Here is a 16936-nt window from a genome sequence, read left to right as displayed (position 1 = left end):
ATTAGGATCACTTGATTAGACAGCAGATGCTGACAGACAAAAATAACGTATGTCTCATGATATGTTAATTAACAGAATTTGCTGCCACAAGATATGAAAGTGGTTAGGGTTGAATGCCTTGAGAAGATATCACTGAAACTTAAAACTCATAATAATCTTTAGATTATGAGGCAGTATGCCCTAAATACTGAGATTGAGCAATATACCACTTGAATGCCAGTGCTTTCATATGTTGCTGCAGTACTTAAAAAGATTCACAGGTTTTATGAGTGTGCCTGCCCATGCATAGATAATATGTTGAGATACTTCTCAAAGTGGTTTTGCACAGCCCTACTAATAAACAGCTTCTAGTGAACAGCAATGGGATTTAAAGCTCTGTTTGTGGTCTTTCTGAGGGCATCTGATTGGCTGCTATGGGGAACAGACTGGATCTTTAAACTAATCCAGACAGAAATGCAAAACATCCAGATTTTATATTAAGATTATACATTATACACATTTGTGCTTTGTGCAACAAGTTCATTTTTATGTTGTAAGGAAGTTTTTTATTTTGAAAAGCAATGCTGGGAAGAAGAAAACGATTTCTAAACAAGAGCTGCATGTATAATTAGAAGAGGCCACGTGCAAGGGAGAACATTCATTCAGTTCATCCTCCTAGCTCCTTTTTGTAGAATGCTACCTCCAGATCTTCAAGCAGATCCCCACAGTCGGAAACCGTCTTTTAAACTAGAATAAAAGATAGGATTTGAATATTGCCTTTTATATATTAAAATGTTGTGGATGTGCAAGTGTTTTTTTTAATGGTATAATCTTATTGATCAATCAAATGCATGAAATTATCTCAGTAGTCTGATTGCAAGAACAAGAAACATTTAGGTATGGCTGAGCTTCACTTCCCAAAGGATTCAAACCAGAGGTGATATTCATTAGGTTCTGACCAGTTCTGGAGAACCGGTAGCAAAAATTTTGAGTAGTTCGGAGAACCGGCAAATACCATCTCTGACTGGCCCTGCCCCCACCTATTCTCTGCCCCCCCAAGTCCCAGCTGGTTGGCTGGGTCTTCTTTTGTTGCCCTGCACAGGAGAACGGAGCTGGAAAGCAGGTTAGTGGGATGGGGACTTTGCAGTATCCTTCCCCCAGGAGTGGGGAGGGAATGGAGATTTTACAGTATCCTTCCCCTGCCATGCCCACCAAGCCACACCCACCAAACAATGCCCTTCAAGCTATACGACGCCCACCAAGCCATGCCCATAGAACCAGTAGTAAAATTTTTTGAATCCCACCACTGATTCAAACAACATGGCCAATGGTTCAACAATAGGTTCCACATTCCAGTTTCATTTATGTGTAATATACTTGATGTGCTTTCTTTTTGTTTCAGCAGTAATGCATGGCTCAACTGAAGAGTCCAAAAATGGTTTATTATAATTATTATATCACTAATAAACAAGATGTCCTCTTATATCAGGCTTATATAGAAGGAACAGGTATGATGAAAAAAAGAGGAAAATCAATCTGCATTTCTAAATGTATTTATTTATTATTAAAAAAAAACCACTTGAATCAAAATTATTCAACAAGAGAAGGAACTAGATAAAACTAATCTGAAATCTGAAATGAACTGGTGGTTTTTCTTACCATCTTTCCCCTTTATTCAGACCGTCTAAGTCTTATAATGACCAAGACATCAGTAATTTTAATTGTTACAGATTTCTTAGCTCTTCCAAGATTGTGTAGACTTTTATAAGGGCGGAGAGGTACAGCAGTTCATACATTCTTCATAGAAATAAGATTTAATGGCAGTTGAAATTAAGGATTGTAATATATGTTCACATATTTGTCATATAGCACATATAGCATTCTGTTAAGCTCAATGCAACTGGGCAAGATTTAAGGAAGAAAGGGAGTATGCATAAGCGTGCTAATGTGCCTGTCGTCCCTGTCATTGTATTCTTTTATTCTTGTTCTCATTTTTGTTTGACAAATTCTAATAAATAAAAAAATAAAAGTACTATGTGGATTTAGATACGGTATCTTTATGCTAGTCCAGAATAAATATGGAATCTTGGAAGGTTATATTCTGTATTAGACGTATCTTTATCATTCCCAATCTTTTAAAATATTATTTCAGTATTCTATCCTTCCCTCATTCCCTCACTTTAGTTTCATTCCCAATTATTCAGTTGTTTTTACTTCTAATTTTGGAAGCACCTTGCTCTACTTCACTCATTTCTGAAGTATTTTTTTTTTATTTCCATCAAAGCACAGTTATTTTCCCTGCCTCTTTTATCCTAACTATCTCTTGCTTTGACAAATTTTCCTCCTTGCAGAGGAATTTTTTTATGCTCTATATGTCTCTTACATGTTGATATATACTGTAAGTCATTGATGGTTCCTGGATATTTCTGCCTTTGTTTGTGTGTTGCATTAAATATCAATGAATCCAGACATGATAGCCTTTAATTAAGGCTTTAAGGTTTAAACCATCTTTCTAATTAAATGCCCCAATGTCCCTTTGTGGCATTTATCTTTCTGGCATTGTAACATTGTGCATTGATAAATGGCCTTTGATTCAGTAACTTATATGCTTCCATCTACAGTAACATTTTCATGTGTACTAATAATGGGTGTTTTTACAACTTTTCCTATTAAATGGGATGCAGAGTCAAAGCATTAGAGTAACAATCATTTCAACTGATTTCTCAAAGTTCAAGTATCCTGCATTACATAGTGTTCTTTTTGAGATACCTGGATTCCTGTGTATCCTTATCTGTACTCTTTATTAATTGTAAAACTGTTCTTTGTTTATGGTCAGAGGTACATTATTCTCATCTTCATTCTTTGTAACCCCATGTAAGCATTTTGCTGACGAGTCCCTTGCACTCTTTGCTTTTAACTATAGGAGACCAGCAACTCACTGTACATGTAGTTCTCAACTTATGACCACAATTGGAACATAAATTTCTACTATAAGTCAGTGCAGTCATAAAGCAAGTTATCATGTAATTGCATCCAATTTTTTGACTATGTTTACCACTGTCATGAAGAGAACCACATGGGTTTTAAGCAAACCCAGCTTCCAATTGACTTTGCTGGCTGGGAAGGGAGGTGACCTTAAAACATTGCAACTGTGCCCAAATTGCAATCCCATAACTGTGGGAGTGGCCAGATGGTCATCACTCCAAGGACAGATTGTAAATCACTTTTTCTAAGGCCATTGTAAGTTGAGGAATACCTGTCACTTATTTTGTTTCATTGTTAACATATTCTTGGATGATTTCTTCCACCACCACATTTAGCTATGATTCTTTTTCTTTTCTTATGTTATGACTTTCTCTCTTTTACTATTTTTTTATGAGCTGTGGTGGCACAGTGGTTAGAGTGCAGTACTGCAGGCTACTTCTGCTGATTGCTGACTGCCTGCAATTTGGCAGTTCAAATCCCACCAGGCTCAAGGTTGACCCATCCTTCCGAGGTGGGTAAAATGAGGACCCAGATTGTTGAGGCCAATAAGCTGACTCTGCAAACCACTTAGAGAGGGCTTTAAAGCACTGTAAAGCGGTATATGTTATTGCTATCAGTGTTTCCCCTTACTCTGTTGCTTATCCAGAAATGAAATACCATGATAGATCTGTATGTTTGCCAATGTCATGGTCTTCCATTTAATTATAGTGATTTAGCCAAAAATTTATAGAAGGACAGTATAAAGATTTTCATTGCTCTCAAAGTTTGTAGCATCAGTATTTTCAGCAATATATCGTCTCTATCAAAGTGCTAGTTCTGCTCATGTTTATTTTTCAGCACATGTGCAATAGGTGTTCACAGGTAGCCATGATGCCAGAAAAAAATAACCAATCATGTAATGACAATGCAATGCAGATCCTTCCCTTAGGTACTTTGTCCGAGTACATAAGTGATGGAATTTGCTTATGATGTCATGATGCACTTTTTCTTGCTTTCCTCTCTTGTACAAACAGCAAACAAGCCATAAAGCAATATTTACAGAAGATCAGATGTATTTAGAATCTAAACATAGAAATATCTTTGAGTTGAATTCATCTCCCCACCTTTAGCATGATGTACTGGGGAGGAGGACATTATATATTATAGAATGCTCTTAATACATCCAGGGAGTGCAAGAATGGCAGAAGTGCACAGGTTCCCAAGGAGTTTACAAGTAAGCTGTTTTATAAATGTGAAGATCTCCCTAATTTAATAATTTTGTAGAATTAAAAAAAAAGTTTCAGAAGACTCTGTGCCAGCATGCAAAACTTTAATGAGGTAACATTCTTTCTGAGAAATTTGATTGACTTTATGAAACATTTTCCCCAGGCTATTGGAGTTAAATCAAGAGTATTAATATATCTAAAAAAGATTAGGATAGGGTTTTGTTTTTGGAAATGATTTACTTGTTCAATTGATTTACTTTGTTCAATTTTTTATAATGACACAAACTTCTTTATGGTCTATCTTTTATAAGACAATGGCAATACTTGCCATACAATAGTTTTTTTTTCCCATTTGTTCAAATAAAGAATTTGAAAGAACAGAAAACAAAAAGAAAAGAAAATGGGTAACAACATGAAAGCTTGAAAAAAAAATACTTTTCTTACATCTGTCTTTTTATAGCCAAGCTTTTTATATGCAGAAAAAGGAAAATATTAAAAATGTTTTTTAAAATGTTAAAAAATGCTGTGGCTCCCTTGACATGAGATCAGCTTTATCTTAGTTAGCTTTATAGAATATACCTAAAACATGGTCTTCTCATCAAGCTTCAGGGTGGTTGTATGAGGTCAAGTGATTCTTGTTTTCTTGCAATCTTGGGCCCTACATTTTTTATTTTATTATGTTTGATATTTTTTTAGATTGCTATATAGTTTTAAATATTTCTGTGTTTGTATGCCACCCAGAGTCGTGAATTCATGGCTGGTTATATAAATATGCTAAATAAATAGGGATAACCATATTAACTCTCTTAATTTAATTTTGTTTTTATTTTGGCACCAAATTGACCTCATCCAAAAGGTCAAACGTGGCTTTTGGCAGGAAAAAATGTTGAACACTCATGAAGTGTTCCTTCAGGTAAATCTATCTATTAAAAAAGGATGGATGACTATTTGATAAAATGGCATATTTATGCTAACGCAGTGCTAAAGAAATTATACAATTTACATTAAAAAAAAATAGAGGTGGCATGAAAGACTCCTGCACAACTGAAACATTAACAGAGGACCACACAACAAGTTAACTGAACAATCTCCAGAAGAAAGATAATAATGGCCGAATTCACATATACTCAGCACAGTTTATTTAATTAAGAGTCCATACGTTTCTGGACTCTTACTACCATATTAGGCCAAAGCAAAAGCAATCATGTTATGATTTAATATGTATGTACCCAATCTAATTTTTTTTCTTTCAAAGAAAGCAGGTTGGGTCTTCTGTTGGTAGCAATGTAAAATATACAAAGAAAAAGAAAGAAAAGAAAGAAAAAGGCAAGAAGAATAAACTAAAGTTATGAAATCCAGCCTGCTCTTCAACAGGTAATTATAATTTTATAATTCATCCTCAAATGCAAATCCCTTCAACCCAACCACAAGTTTGACACCCCTGCAAATTCCTTCAACTCAACATTTATATCTGTTTTAGTCCTCAAATCCATAAATCATCATGTTACTTTTTTTCTTTCAACAAAAAGTCCATATAAGAATATAGATAATACCAGCCTTTAAAAAAAAGTTTTGTTGTTTTTTTCTCTGACCAAACAGGTCATCTCAGCAAACTCTGACATTTTCACAATCTATTCCTCTACTGTAGGAATTTCATTGTTCTTCCATTTCTGAGTATACAACAATATTGCTACAATTACCATAAACAAAAACAGTGTGTCTTGAGTCTTTTCTAATTAGCTAGAGATGTCAATAAAAAGCTCAAATATTTTTTCATAATATTTAAAATCCTTTACAACTTCATATGAATTTGCATTGAAAACTTCTTTGCTCTTCCACAAATCCATCATGCATAATAAAAGGTTCCCTCATGATTTCCCTCAAAGCTGATTTCAGGTACCTTTATACATTTTTGATAATTTCTCTGGCATCATATAACAATATCATTTTATAGAAGTTTTCTCTTTTACCATGACACTGTAAATTTAATACGTTACCCATGTAATATATCCAAAATGAATAACCCATTTTGTCATGCAATCTTTAATCCATTCTTCCTCTGTTTCAAATCTTAATGAAATATACATTTTTGCTGTTATATCTGCATTGCTTGTATATAGTTCATAACATCCCATTTTATGTTTTTCAGTTCCAATTATCTTCTTATCCATATCAAACCTTTGTTTTAACTGAGCATATGAAAATCATTGAAAATTATATCCTGCAGTCAGTTGTTCTCCTGACTTCATCTTAATTTCTCTGATAGCATCAGATTTTATCATTTGCAATCTGCTTAGCAGATGCCAGACCTTTCATATATACTGTACTTAAAAACCACTGTTCTCTGGAATTATACTACAGTATTAAAATATATATGTTGTTCACTTCACCTTTTTTTAAATAATGACTTGTAATTAAAGTTAAAGTTAATATTGCTGTGCTTTGATAACCTGTGGAAAGATACTTAAGAGGTAATGGCTGGAGGTCAGTCAGCAGAATTTCTCCTGAAACTGGAGCCAAAAATGCTTTAACTATCTGTTTAAAGCATTTAAACTTCCCAAAAGAAAATATTGGTTGCTGATACTACTTCCTGGTCAGGAGTTCATTGATAGTCATCTTTATCATAGGTGGAATGCTTATAGAATAAGCTTTCACGAGTGCATACATTTCATTAGCATATCTATGTATGTATGTATGTGTATTTGAAATGTATATATATATATATATATTGAAATGTATCTTTCTGGCCTAAAGTCATACTATGTCAGGCTTGAAAGTTCAAGACCACACATGAAGTTCCAATTAAACAGATTTATTACTAATCATGCCTATGCACAAGAATCTAGTCTACAGCTAGTCCCATTTTGGAATGAGATAATGGAATTCAAGAGGGAGTTATGGCTACATTTAAACACTAGGCTGACTCCACCCTTCAGGCTCTGCCACTCCTCCTAATCCTAGGATTTAGAAAATTGTAATCTTTGTTTAGTAATTATAATATCCTGTACAAAATATCAGAGTTATTTTAAAAATTCTAGATTTTACTTTAATAATGAAAAGTCAGTTATGGATATATTGTGTAGACCTGTGGTTATCACACCAAAAGGATATTTGTAAGGCTAGAAAAACACTGCAGAAAAGACCAAGCAAAATAAGGGGAGGGTTGAGTTTCAGAAAAATGCAAATAACAGAAACACTGTAGTATAAGATACTGTTTATGCAAAGTAGCCTTGCTGTTGTTCCCGTATCGGTAGCCCTATACTTGGCTTATTGTACCATGTTTTACACTTCGTCTAGTAGCTGAATCATAGTTTTTAAGCCATGTTTGAGGTTTTGTTCTTGTGTAGAAGACCCTAAGGACTAAGGATATCTATCAGATTACCTTCATCAGAGGAGATAGCATTGCTTGCACTGTGACTGGCAGGACTGCTATTCTTATGTGTAACTCAGGCATGCAATCCACATCACTCAAGAGTAAGTTTAGTATTTGGTCGTGCAGAGTCAGATTGCCCCAAACCACTCCCTCTGTTGCAAAAAAGACCCCCCCCCAACTTTGATCCTTCTAATTATAGACAGAAGTTTCTCTATCTAGGCTGGAAGGAGTGGATTTTATCAAGCCTCACAGAATCTTTTTAAAATTTTGAACCCAAGAAAAAAGGAAGTATTGGTAGAAGGAAGTAGGCGATTTTGGTGTCTGGAGGATTCTGAAAAAGAAAAAAGAAATTTGGCATTAGGTTTGCTGCTTATTCTATGTAATGCTATATCTACTGTACTTTTCTCTATCATGATATATAAGCTAGAAAATAGGGTTTTATATAGTCTGGAATCATAATACAGGCTTGAATGAAGACAAAATAATGAACACATTGTTTTTATTTAGAATCTTATTTGTAATAATAATTTGGAATCATTTCTCAGTATTTTTCTCATTATCTTTTCAGAGTTCCACAGTAAAGATCCTGACCAACTTTTTGTCTGCCCAGATAATAATATTTTCTATTTTTTTTAATTTTTTTTAACCAAGCTGTTACTTTCCTATACTCTAAGCAGTTTTATAATTCTTATTTCCCTATGTTAAATATATGCATTTTAATATTTGAAGTTAAAAGGTCTGGTTATGTTTTATTCACTTTTCTAAGAATAAATATTAATTTTATTTATTTCTTGTGAGATTTATTTCTCTCCCAAGGAAGAGCCAATACATAACTCTTCAGGAAAAAGCATTATAGAAATGTATGGACATTCTCAGACATCCAGGTCATGGTTGTCCCAAAAGTGCTTTTTCAAAAGGATATCTGTCAGATTGCCTTCCCTATTGTAGAGATGGAACTTTTCTTGAAGACAGTTTGCATCTCATCTTTTTGGGTTTTTCAGAACCCAAAAGCTTTTTTGATGAGTGAAACAAACTCCACTGAAAGGAAAAACAAAGTCCACTGAAAAAAACCCCTTTGGGGCGCTATAGAAATTAATTCATCTCTTGCATTTTGACCTTCTATTTACCACATGGTAGCTCTCAGGATAAGATTACTATTTCTCTCACATATTAAAGATTCCAGGCAAAGTGGAAGATAATGTCAACTGACATTATGTTAAAACTGGAGGCAAGTGCTAGATATAAGACTGAGGATTTCTGAGAGAACTTAAAATCTCCAGTCTTCTACTCTAGAGGCTCAGCCATCCTTTAAAGCAGGGGTGTCAAACTTACGGCCCGCAGGATGGATGTGTCATACACTGGCCACGCCTACCTCCGTTATAGCGAAGGGGGGGAAAGTCATGATATGTCACATGACAACAGCGTGATGCCAAAGTTTGACCCCCTTGGTTTAAAGTTATCTTTGCCCTTCATCACAATGGGACATATTATCTCAAGTGCTTTCCCCTATGATGAGTGGGAAGCAGCTCCTAATATATTTTTATCAAATATAGGAATTATCAAAGACTTGGGTGCTACTTCAGAACTGTTGGAAAACTAAAAATAAATGTTTTTCCCTTTTTCAGTGCTCCATATTTTAAAATATAATTGTAGGTTTGAATGCAATGTAAGAATACTTGTTGATAAAGACAGGTTTTCCCCTTCTTATGCAACCTCCAAAGATAAGCAACTAGTATTTTGTTGAGCAGGATTTTTGGCCCTTTGAAAAAAAGACATAACTTAGAGTGCTAACCCCTAAGTTAATTGTCCTGATTGCAAAACTTTGATCTGATTTAGCTCTGGGACTATGAAAAGCTGCTGATTTCTGCATCTCAAACATCTGCTAAAGGTATAGAATTAGTCTAGGGCAATTATGCACTGGGTCTGACTAATTGGCAGTGCAATGGGGGAAAGGCAACCCAACTCTGGGACTAATCCTGCAAGCTTCCGTTTTAGCTGATTGATTTAATTTCTTGAACATTGTCAACTTCTAATAATCACAGATAAATTCTCAGAGTTTGCGCCACATAGAGTTTTTATTAAAAGGCAATACTCCTTTTGCCTTTTAAAATTGAGAAGAATTCAAACCTCTTATTGGCATATAAATAAAACAATTTTCCTAAATCTAATTAACCTGATCCGTTCTTATCATGTTCTTATCATGTGACTGCAAATATCACTTTGGCTGATCACCTTTCTTGATTAAGAACCTGTTTTAAATAGGGTAATGTTTCCTAACTGATAAAACAAGCTTGCTTGCTTTGTGTATGCACATATATACTTATCACATTTATTTCCTTTATGCAAAATACAGAAACAAAATACCGTATTTCCCCATGTATAAGCACCCCCTTTGTATAAGCCACCCCCCCAATTTTTGGACTGTGAAGTTTTGAAAAAAATATTTTATTAGAGAAACAAGTTATGAAGAAAGAAAATTTACAAAGAAACAAAATTCGACGTCTAGATCTACAACTTCGGTCATGATGCCGAAAGCGGTGCGGGCGACGCTAGCAATCTACGCATCGGAACGAGAGTAGGAACGAAACATTCAGGCCGATGCCTAGCGTATGCATTTCTATCGCGTACTCGCACTCGTAATCGTATCATCACGTACAATTTTTACAAAAAAGTATAGCATACTGCTGGAAAACCAGTTTATTCCTACTTTATTATTTTATGCATTTTTCACGTATAAAAAGTGTACCTGCTTTGTATATGCCACCCCCCCTACTTTTTGGGCTTGAAAATTTTGGAAAAAAGGGGTGGCTTATACATGGGGAAATACGGTATAAAATAAACTAAAGAAATTGAAGGTGTGAGATGAAAAAAAGGGAAGATTACCTGGATAAGACTGATTTACTCCAATATTATTCAGTATACTACTGCTTATCTTTATATTTTTGAAAATTATCTTTGTTTCCATACCAGTGGTGGGATTCAAATTTTCTTTACTACCAGTCTTGTGGGTAGCATGGTGTGACTTGGTGGGCATGGCAGCGGAAGGTTACTGCAAAAACCCATTCCCCCACACCCACTAACCTGCTTTCCAGCTCCATTTTCCTTTGCAGGGCAACAAAAGAAGACCCAGGCAATCAGCTGAGACTTGGGAGGCAGAGAATAGATGGGGGCAGGGTCAGTCAGAGGTGGTATTTGCCAATTCTCCAAACCACTTAAATTTTCCACTACCGGTTCTCCAGAACTGGTCAGAACCTGCTGAATACCACCTCTGATCCATACATCATTTTCAATAGTGTCTTTTGTTCTTTACATTTCTCTCCATTTTTTTGAGGATTTTAGTTCCATTCAATTACTACTTTCTCTTTTCTCTTCTTTGACTCAACCATGCGGTCTTCCTTATTTGTTCTACACATAGCTCCTACTTCTTATTCATAATCTTTCATACTGGTCATTCACTTTGGTATTCTGTCCCTATACTGTACCTTCCTCATCTACTTACATAACTCTCCTTGTCTATTTACTTTTAACATAACTCTTCTTTCATTATTATACATTTCTTAAGAACCAGTGGTGGGATTCAGCCAGTTCTCACCACTTCAGGAGAACCGATTGTTAACTTTCTGAGTAGTTTGGTGAACTGGTTGTTGGAAGAAATCATTAGGGCAGAGAACTGGTTGTTAAATTATTTGAATTCTCTACTGTTAAGAACCATGTTCTTACTGCAACCTGGCTAGTAAAAATTATGTAACTTTTCTTGATTAATTGGCTAAGAAATTTGCTGGGTATGTTGAAAAATTTGAAAGATTATTTATTTGCTTTATTTAATTCAAAACAAATATGAACTATTATCCTACTCCTCTTTTATATCACAGTGATCTGGAAATTAAAGATTTTCATGTAGTTTAGTACATGTCAGCATGAAATTTGAACCTAGAATGTGTAACTGCATTTCTTAATGAGACCAATGGACTCTTCATTCAATAAACTTTTCAGCAAGTTATTGAAAGAGTTTATAATTTTGTTTCATCTTTGCTTCAAATTAGTTTTTTTCTTTTTCTTTTGCTCTGAAATTCCTTAGAAGTAACCTGTTTGGATTATGATAGTGCTCTGTGGGTGGGTATGCTTTGAAACAGCTTTTAGATTTTAGCTAATACAAAATACAGCTGCAAGAGTTTTACCTGGTGATTAGTTATTTTAACAATATCATATTATGTGGTACTCTCTTGCCTATATTGATTTCTTTCAAGTCCCAACTGAAAATACAGGATATAATATTCAAAGCTTTTCATTGCTCTGGGCCTCAATATTTGCTGGTGGATCGTATCTTAGCTACACATGCCACATCTTAAAATAATCCACGAAGTTTTTTATCCCCAAAGCCTCTATCTTAATTGAGACATCTATGGGGAACATGCCAGGCTATTTTTCGGACAGCAGTTTAAAATTTTCCTCCTTTTTTTCAAGCATTTTATGGTTTTTGACCTATTTTTCCTATTGAAAATATCTAACATCTATATTTTTGGATTATGCAGTTTTGTTCCCTGTTAGGTTTTGAATTTTACATTTATATATCAAATTATATTGTGGGTTTGATTTATTGGAATTTCAACATATATTATTTTCAAGATTGATTGAAATACATACAATTACTCAATAAAGATGTCCTTAGTTGGTGTGAAACCTAAATACATTTTATTATGAATGTCAAAGCCACATGTGTTTAATGTCAGGCTCTGTTAACTGTGAGTGAGAGTCATCACCAGTTTTTAATATCACCTCCTCTAAACTTGTATGAAAAGGTCAATTGATGTTTTTATTAGAAACTTGACTGTGATTTCAATCAGTGGTGAACAGTCTATGCTTCTTAATCTAATTTCAAATAGCCTGTGCTAATGATTTATCTGATGTCCAACAAGACCAAACTATTCTATTTTGCTTCATGGGGATAGGAAAAGACAAAATTGGACAGAAAGAGACAGAAAGAATAGAAAAGACTCTCTAAATATTTAACATTTTCCCCTTCTGTTACACTAAAAATAGTAGTTATCCAGCAACATTTACAGCAGTTTTTTTCTAAAGTTTTTTAAAAAAAAGGTTTTCTTGAAGCAATCACTAGGTATACATAAGGCCTCCAAAATCTCCCTTGGAGCCTCCAGAAATTTCCGAAAAGCTACAAATTTTAATTCTTCAGATTCCTTAAAGTAAGCAAATCCACACTTTTAAAAGGCATCTGTAGATGCCACTGAAAGCTATACCCAATATGAAAACATTAATTATGCTTCTTCCAACCTCATTATTAATAGGATGTGTTATAATTATATTATTATTGTCTTCCATGTCCATATCATAAGCCATCTTACAAGCAAATATACTCTCAAGCAAAAAAAAAAGGGGGCATCAGTCTGATAAGAATGAAAAGACCATTTTGTAAGGGTGGGATTTGAAAAGAAAAAACGAAAGTTTATTCATTTATTTATTTTTCACATTTTTGAAGTGCCCATCTCCCTCCAAATAGATGCACAAATTGTATGGCTTGAGAAAGACCTACGGTTTGACTCTTTTGATATAATATACATTGAATCCTTATTAATATATAGTTTTATGGTAATTAGAGACTAAATTGTTATATTTTTTCTCCAAAACCAAGAACAATTTATGCTATTTAAAGAATTCTGGCACAAATCAATATAGTACATACAATGTATTAGATTTTAAGATCAAATCTGATTGTTAGTTATGTTTGTTTGGGATTCCTGGCATAGGATCAGGATGGGATTCCTGGCAGCTGCACTTGTAATACAACTGGGAGACTTTAACATATTCTAGAAGATCTTTCAAACAAAGATATACCTCAGTACTAATGAGATATACAGTTGTTGCAATTAAAACTGCTAACAATTTTGACAAAGATTTTGTGCCAGTGGCATTGTAAACCCATGGATGAGGAAATACCACTTCAATCCAGAGTATTGTACTCCAGACTCAATGATTCTTGCTACTTTAGATTGAAGGAAAATTTGTCCTTTCTTTGAAAGGCATTCTTGGTTCACTCCATGTCCCATCTTCTGATTTGCTGGTTATTCTTTGAAAGTCATATAAATATGCTCATGCCATTCTAATGTCTGAGAAGATCTGAAAACAGAACAGTATTAATCAATCTTGGTGAATTTGTATCGAGATCCAAGAAGTTGGGAGGGGAAATGTTTGTTCACCTGGAACAACCTTAAGACAAAGTCAAAGAACTTTCACTACAAGATTTGCCTCTTCTTAGTCATCCTGGCATAAAATCCAAAAGAATTTAAGATGTGTTGCCACCCATTTCAATTTTACATGGATTTAAAAAAATGAAAAAAGTCCCATGAGCCCTTCATGACTCAATTTGGAGTGTCAAAGAACAGTTCATATGATATTGGTTGGTTTTTTTTTTTTCCATTTCCAGTTTCCCACTTAAAACCACATTTTTACTGGAACACTTTCCACATCACTGCATGACAAGTTAATCATTTCTTGCTTCAGATTATATGAATGTGGTTTTTCAGCTATATCATCTGGATTCCTCCTGTACTGCCCTCTTTTACTAAATTGAATGCAATTGCTCCATCAACAGACCCGGACTAGTTTTTGTAAAGAATCCCTGTTTTGCTTTATAGTATTTTTCATTATTACATAATGTAGCTTTTCTTATCGGGTATTTTCCAGATGCACTGGACTTCCAGAACCCCAAATTGGCAGTAAGATACATTGCCAGGGATTTCTGAGGGTCAGATAACAGATAATCAGAGTTGGAAGGGACCTTATAGGTCATCTAGTCCAGCCCCCCCGCCCAAGCGGGAGACCCTACACCATTTCTGACAAATGGCTGTCCAATCTCTTCTTGAAGGTCTCAAGTGATGATGCTCCCACAACTTCTGAGGGAAGCTCTTCCATTGGTTGATTGCTCTCACTGTCAGAAAGTTTCTCCTTATTTCCAGGTTAAATCTCTCCTTGTTCAGTTTTCATCCATTATTCCTTGTCTGGCCTACAGGCGCTTTAGAAAATAGCTTGACCCCTTCCTCTCTGTGGCAGCCCCTCAAATATTGGAAGACTGCTATCATGTCTCCCCTGGTCCATCTCTTCACTAGACTAGCCAAGCCCAGTTCCTGTAACCATTCTTCATATGCCTTAGTCTCCAGTCCCCTAATCATCCTGGTTGCTCTTCTCTGTACTTTTTCTAGAGTCTCAACATAATGATTCATCCTTAAATCTCAATCAGCAAAACCCCAATTAAAAACCCAAATATAATTACCACAAAACTACATATTAATAAGGATTCAATGTATATTATATCAAAAGAGTCAAACCGTGGGTCTTTCTCAAGCCATACTATTTGTGCATCAATTTGGAGGGAGGTGGGCACTTCAAAAATGTGAAAAATAAATAAACTTTCATTTTTTCTTTTTAAATCCCACCCTTACAAAATGGTCTTTTCATTCTTATAAATAAGATTGATGCCCCCCCCCTTTTTTTTTCTTGAGAGTATATTTGTTTGTAAGATGGCTTATGATATGGACATGAAAGACAATAATAATATAATTATAACACATCCTTTTATTAATGAGGTTGGATATAACCATATAACCATGCTAGGTTGAAAAATTAAATTAATCAACCATGCAAGCAATTCACTTCTAAACCAAATTTTGGGGTGGGCAGCGCTTGCTCAATGGGCTTAAAATGGAGATGAGCATCATCCTTTATAGACAGCAATGAATAAAATCTGCAGAGATTCCTTTGCCTTTTTTATTAGCTACAAAATGGATTGTGCCCCATGGATCAATTGGTACCGTCAGTTGGCAACTGGAGATCTTTGCTTCCTTTTTCCTCAGTTGCAGAATTTGGGGCAAATGCGAAATTTCCAACTGCAAGTAATCAGAAGTATGGCAATGCCCTCCCGCCTCCCCCGCCTATGGGAAGACCTTCAAGCTTGGCCTTCTTTTCAGTTTCTGGTCTCCCAGCCTGGCAGTTGGCTTGCAAGAATGAATACAGGGGATAAAAGATGTCACGCTAAGAAGTATGCTACCATTACAGTGCTGTATCAACACAACATTAGCAATGTGTTTGCTTTTGTTGTAGGTTTTTTGTTTGGTGTAAAACTGAGGGAGTTGCTAGGTTGAAGTTGAACACTGATTGGCTGAGACATCTCATCTCTTGGCCGGAAAGGGCAAATTTTAACACCCTGCTTGCTTTCAGTTATGGAATCAGAAAACTTGGGAAATAGGAAGGATGATCAGTTGGGAGTAGTTTTGGATCTCTCTTTGCTTATAGAGATTTCAAGAACCGTCCCAGGAAAGAAATAATCCAAATTAATTTAGAAAATGGCTTTAACCAAGCTGCCAAAAGCTATTACTTCAAAGTGATATAGGAAGATCAAACACATTGTACAATGCAGTAATTATAACTATGTACCTGAACATGGCCTTGAATTATATATTCATGAAAGAAAGTCATTAATAATTCTACCTTTAGTCAGCAGCTGCTGAGCAGGAATCCCCACACGTTCTGCTGTTGTTGTGTATTTTCTTAATACTTTTGGTCAATTACCTGGCCAGCTCCACTTACTCAAAATACTTTATATGTATTTGTGCAAAGCTTCAAAGGAGTCTGTTGCTTCAGTCAAGGTTTGTGTGGAGCACCCTTTGAAGCAGCTTCATTTCATTACTGTCCTAAGGCTCTTTTGGCAGATCCAAAAGTATTAAAAGACTTCTGTATGTACAGAAGCTTCTTCCAACAGTTGGAATTATTGAAGGAACCTCTTAGGTGAGGCCTAGAGACTTGTTGAGGAAAACTGTGTTGTGTCTCTCCTTGATGAGGAGCCCCTGTGGCATAAAGCATTTTGTCAGAGCAAAGCCAAGCTACCTTGCCTAGTTATGATTAGAACAGCTTGTTGGAAGCATGCTGGTAGAAATATTAAAAATAACATTATTTGGGTTGTAATATTTATTATGAAGAGGCTACATCCTAAGAGAACACTAAATTTGATGGTTGTGGTGTTTTCAGAAATGATTCAGCAAGATTTTGAGGGAAAAACCCACATCAGCTCAAGATTTTCATCATTCCTTTTATGAGATCAAGTAGGAGCTTGTGAAATTGGGGACATTAAAAAGTACTTTATTTTGTGGCACCCTGTTATTTCACAAGATTGCAAAATAATGTCATCCATTTGAAAAGTTACTAACACTTTTACTAAGCAATAATGGGGTGTGTTTTTGCATCATTATCAACCAGAAACAAACTGCATCATGGATTAACATTATGTGTAATCATAATGTGAATGCAGTAGTTACTTTGCAGAGCAGCTAAAGGAATCTTTTCTAATTTCTCATTTTACGTTGCGGGGGAGAGCTTCAAGAAACAT

General features: G+C 35.1%; 1 long non-coding RNA gene across 1 annotated transcript in view; it reads right to left on the bottom strand.

Moving 5' to 3' along the window:
• Positions 1-3040: 3040 nt before the first annotated feature.
• LOC148125258 (uncharacterized) overlaps positions 3041-16936 on the bottom strand; it is a 51317-nt gene continuing 37421 nt past the window's right edge. The window contains exon 3 of the long non-coding RNA XR_015744276.1: positions 3041-7873. This is a non-coding gene — a long non-coding RNA (uncharacterized LOC148125258). The remainder of the gene's footprint in view (positions 7874-16936) is intronic.

This window comes from Pseudonaja textilis, chromosome 7 (genome assembly GCF_049901715.1).
Source record: "Pseudonaja textilis isolate UNSWEBS1 chromosome 7, rPseTex1.2, whole genome shotgun sequence".
Lineage (NCBI taxonomy): Eukaryota > Metazoa > Chordata > Lepidosauria > Squamata > Elapidae > Pseudonaja > Pseudonaja textilis.
The sequence above is the reverse complement of the archived record's forward strand: the minus strand, read 5'-3'. Positions and strand labels throughout refer to the sequence as shown.